The following is a 6,000-nucleotide window of genomic DNA, read 5'->3' as shown; positions in this document are numbered from 1 at the left end:
TGAGCTTAGACTTCATCAGCTCAGAATTCTCGATGATCCGCTGTTTGAAATTTACGCTTCAGCATGTAATTGATATCACTTAGAGCAGACGTGCGAGCGTGTTAGACGCGTGCGGTCTGGAGCACCGTTAGCAAAAACGACGTATATGGAGTGAAATTCTCACGTGTACGAGCTCTTTTTAAATAATCTAATATAGCCACTGCTGTCATGAGCAATTTAGATGGCTCTTAGTGCCGCGCCACTCCGTCACGGCGGGCGACGACGTCTCGCGGCCAACCGCCGTGACGACGCGACGCGGGCATGACGAGTAATCGCGTCGTGTAAGTGCGGGGAAACGCTTAATATCTTTAATGGATGTTTGATAAATACGCATGTTAAGGTGCTTGATGGTATTGCTGATCCAGACATGAAATGTGTTGCGGTTAATGTTATTTGCCGCAGAGACATTAGTTGGTTTGGTATAACAGTATAACCAACAAATTAATTAAGCTAATAAATGAGTTTGAATTAGGTATTAATAAAAATGGATGTGCCGGTGTGCATTGAACCGATTTTGATTTGATACGTGGGGATGGACAATAAACAATTAAACATATGCTACTTTTTTGACTAAAATTGCACAACGATCAAAACATGCCAAAGAAAAATATAGATACCTACACTTTTACTAATAAATGAATAGTTTATAGTAATAGTTACCTATAGCTAGGAGTAAAGTAAACTTAATAAGTTGGCTCCAGAAGGGTCCGTCTAACAGGCTCTGAATGACTATGCAGGATACTTGACTGGAAAAAGAAACACATGAGATATTTCGGGTTTCCTGTTCCGCAGGGTGCTGCCGTTTTATCACACGGGAAGGGTCCAAAGACGCACATTTAGAAAATAAAACGAACTCGTTTTTTTCCCCGTTTCCTTTTACAGTAAGTACCTCAGTATTGTGTAGGTACCTACAGTATACGAGAATTCATAGGTCATTAGAAAAAAACAAAATGTATTTTTAAAAGGTAATGTAACAATGTTTTTTGTTCGTAACGAGGTTTCCGCGTATCATATGTTTATTTTTAAATAAAACATTTCGTAAGCCAGATAGTTTGGATAGATTTTGTTTTTACGTAAAATAAGTACTTTGCATACCTAGTAGGTAGTTATTAATCAGTGTCGTTGCTAAATCCAGAAAGGGCTCGGGACAGCAATGTGTTGTTAGACTTGTTAGTATATTACTCAGTTTCCGAAAAATAATCCTTTTAATAATATTTTCTGTGTAAAGATCTCAATCATATTCTCTCAAAAAACGAAGTGACATTATAAGTGATCCGCATAGCAAAAGGCCTGGCAAGAATGGCAGTTAATCAAGATGATGTCTGCTAAGCGCCATTAGCGGCTATTTTTTGTACTAAATTCTTCAGACGGGGTGTGGTCGCGACACTCCTGGAATACTTGCCAAGATTTAGGGAAATTAAACATTCCGTTGGCGTGTTCGATGGAATACTTGTAGGGAAATGTAAATAACGAACTACTTTAACGAAATACTATCTTCGAACATAAAAACTGGCCTGAAAAAATTTGTTTTCAGGCCAGTTTTTATGTTCGAAGATAGTATGTAAACACTGATAGGGTATTTATTTATTTAAACTTGATTGCACAGTAAAAATTGTACAAAAGGCGAACAGAAGGCAATATCTACCAGTTAACCCTCGGCCAAAATAGAGAACAAGCAGTAATACGTGCAAGAAAAATTTAAAAAGTACAAGTTTGGTCATGTTAGCTCCGTTCGATAAGTTTTGTAAATTTTTGCAATTTCTGCCAACGTGTTATCTGTGACAAAGAAATAGATATGATTATTTTTAACCGACTTCCAAATGATAGATAAAAAAAAAAAAAAATCGGTTGTAGGTATGTTTTTTATGAAAAAATGGATTCGATAAGGGTAAACTCCCCCGCGACTTACCACGCATAAAAACTGTAGGTAAGTTAGATTTTGAAACTCATTAAATTGTTTACCATATTCTCGCGAAAACAATCCCAAGTTCACATTGTTTTTCCACTGTCACAGTTGTGCATGATGGGGTTGTATTTTACTACCCCCTTATTCATAAACGTTTACTAAAGTTGACAAGCCGATAATAATCGTTTGTCCCTTTCCGACGTATTGGTATGATGGAAAGGGACAAACGATTATTATCGGCTTGTCTTTATTATTTACTAGTCTCTGGTTCAAATCCAATATTGTTGTCATAAAATGCTTGATCTAGAATTGTGGACCCGTTTTATGATCTTTCGGAAATAAAGCGTTCATTACGAGAGCAATGAATAGAGTGCTTTCGTAAGATGACTTGATCCCACTTGACTTGAGATGTTTCCGGGATTAAAATGCGACGAATTAAAAATACGAATCTTATTCTGTCAATGTAATTTGAAGAGCTCTTAAAGGGAATAAAAAAATAATTTAGCTGTACTTCCCGTGGTCCTTCCCGATAGCCCATTATGAGTTCTTATTCTTACATCTAAGTATGCTTGTACTTACCTACCTTAACCTAATTTAATTTGAGTTCTTATCGTGCTTTAAAGTAAAACTGTATCGTTGTGTCACAAATACAATTAGAAAAGAATACACCCTTAATATAATAATGATAGGTGGGTAATACCACCAATTACCTACTCGAACACGCGTTAGGTAAAAATCGTAGAGATGCCACGAATATTCGTCAACTATTCGGTATTCGGCCACTTTGTATTATTCGGCAACATTCGGCCGAATACCAAATATCTGTTGTACCTACCTAAAAAGAAAAATTACATAATAAAAATAACCAAAAGCGTATATTTATTATCTAAAATGTATTCTTGGAAAGTTGTTAAATACGAAGACCCTAATAGAAATTTGAGCATTTTGTTGAATTTTATTATTATTATGGGTCTGATTTGATTGACTACTACAGTCATTAATTCTGTTCAACAAAAAATATATCTTAGCAAACGTTGTGCTTTGTTGGCGAACAGTTTTCATAATAATTGTGACTCAAAATGTTCGCATGTCATGCCGAATATTCGGCGCTTCGGCCGAGAGAGGGCCCGAATATTCGGTATTTGGTATTCGGCCAAAACCACTATTCGGGGCATCTCTTCAAATAACATTACCTAATCAGTCATAAAAACTGAATTGTTATCGCGGAGTGTAGGCGACTTTTGCACTTTAAGTATAAGCGGTTTAAATCCGATTTATACCATCGGAAGTCTAGCAGTGTTATAAGGCGCCGCAGAGGCTCATAATTGCCTCTATCCATAAGCCGTCTTATGGAAGCCAGCAGGATGTTTACCCGGGCGGGCCTGTTTGCCTCCGGTCACAAATATTGACACAAACACCGACTTATGCGCTAAAATCAACTGCCGTACTTCATTCTTGTTATTACGAGTAGTAGGTACTAGTGCAATCTAGCAATGCATTGTGAAAATTCTTTATATAAGCAAAACAGTATACCTACTTAAAACCTATTTACTGGAACGGACGCAAAAAGAGCTTGAAGGAAAAGGTAGATTCGTGCTCGGTTGGAGGCCTGCCAGCTATCTAACGAATTCTTGAACGCCTCTCCACAAATTTAATTTAGAACGGATTCGAAAAAAAGAAAAATAAAATATTTTTTTAGTAGATAATGAATAGTTCTCCTGTCGTTTTGGAGCTCCGCAGCTAAATCGCGACCGTCCATCTATCTGTCCATACCTATCTAACAAGCATCACTCAGGAACTAGGAGCTGCATAATTAAGTAAAAGCCTGACCAGTAATACCTATATGATCACGCGCCATGTTGCGGAATTTCATTGGAACAATTTTTCTCCTACCATACTGAACTGTCACTATAAAGATAAACGACAACAGCGCCCTCTTGACATTGATCATATATTTATTATATTCAGGTTTTACCTAGATAATATCAATGAATTTAAGACAGATGTGTTTTTTGTATTGCCCCACCTACCTTAAAGGATGTCGGAATATGCTGTTTTGACGGTAACAGTACCCACTACCCACCTATTGAGCTTCTTGTACTTAGGTACGGAACACTCCAAGGTGGTGGTGGTGGTGGAAGTTTATAATGTTTTAAAAGTTTGTGACTACGTACTGAGGTTACGTTAAACGCTTTTATTTATATTTAAACCTATATAATTCAAGATGTTAAGAAGGGTGCTTGAGATGCGTCAGTAATTGCTCTTTGCTTATTCAAATGAAATTAAAATTAATTATGTCAATTACGCTCTCGTTCCTTCAATTTACTTTACGTAGACAGGCTTTTCTTTTCAGAGAGGAAATTTAGATTTATTATTATTTTAAAAAATTTATTGCTAAAATAAAAACGTGTTAAGTATAAGAATCATTTTAATCTCACGGGAAGTAAAATCGAATAACATCTTTCAAAAAGTTCATGCATTTAGCTAATTATCACAGCCTACATACTTATTTAAAAAAAATTGACATTACATTCACGTATTCAATATTTATTACCTATGAAGCTGGTTATAAAAGTACCTACACAGAAAAAATACTGTATAAAGTAGAAGGAAGTAAAACACCGTTGGCAGTGACCAGTTTGCAGTCGCTGTTTACTTAAAAAAGCATACAAACGGATATTTGCTTTCGGGACATCAAATTCTGTACGTGGAGTTGGAAATTGTTCGATCTAGTTGCAATGTCTGGTGTAATGTGTGTTTTAGTTTAAATTCAGCCGACAGCATCGTGCCTTTTTAAGCTGGATTTTTGTCTGTATCTCTTGGAACTCGTATGTATGCTGCAAAAACTCCATATTTCATAGAATTAAACCCAATATACATAATACTCGTAAAACATGTAAAAATCATCACACAAATATTTTATATAAGAATAGAAACTTAATTTTATTTTCGGAGAAATAAAAAAATATCCTTCTTGCATATTCGAGCGAAAAGTAGGCAAATAGATAAACAAACGAAATAATACCCGATATATAGCCCGCATTTTATTACCCGGAATATAAATTGAAAAGAAATTCGTTATTGATTGACACTGCTTTGTGCAACAACTCCAAGTACCGCGACGGAAGACTCCTCACTCGTACCAAATGTTTGAAACGCATCCTAATTTCTACTGTAAAACGTGGAAACAATTCGCCCGCCTTTCTAAATAAAATTTACGCTCTTTTTACGTGACAACGGTGCAGTAAATTCATTTTGGAATGAGGACGTAATTTTGGCGACTGGGAACACGTAATGGTAGCGTTGCTACTAGTTAATGAGTAGGAACATTAATAAATGGGTACTTAATTACATATTAGTAACCGAGGATGTGTACTTGTGTACCAACATTCGTATGCGCGTCACCTTTACAAGCTGACAGACAATAATAACTAGTCATAGAAATAGAAAATCAGATGTAAGTATAGGTATACTTTTACCTCCTTATTCATAACGTTACAAGTCTCAATTAGTTAATTTATGTTTTATCTCTTTCTTTCAAATATATAAGTCAAAATGACATATAAAAACAAAAGATTATTAGCTAATTTTTGATTTAGCGCGATTATAAATAACGCCATTAATGTTAACTAAATTAAATTTATTGTCTTTTGGTCTTCTCCGAGACCACGCGGACAACGCCGTCCTTGAAACGTCGGCGATTAAGTCCTGTTTTATAATTTAATAATGTCTATAAATCGTGAAATTTTAAATCAGTGTGGTGTTTTGTTACCTACATCAATTTTGCATACATATTCCTATCCCTTTTTATTATCATCTGCATGTGTGGGTTCCAGGGATAACCTGCATGCCCCTGTTGCGTGGTGAATTTGTATTTTACGGATGATCCCTATTCCGACGCAATTAAAACCATGAATAATTGATGGAAAATGAAGAGTAGACATACATACGGTGTTACTCGCTTATTTATTCAAAATATGTATTTGGTAGGTATAATGTACCGAAGAAAGACAAACTGAATTTTGGTATATACCTATTAGCTGCCTTAAATTATA

Source organism: Cydia splendana, chromosome 5 (genome assembly GCF_910591565.1).
Source record: "Cydia splendana chromosome 5, ilCydSple1.2, whole genome shotgun sequence".
NCBI lineage: Eukaryota > Metazoa > Arthropoda > Insecta > Lepidoptera > Tortricidae > Cydia > Cydia splendana.
Note: the sequence above shows the minus strand (reverse complement) of the source record.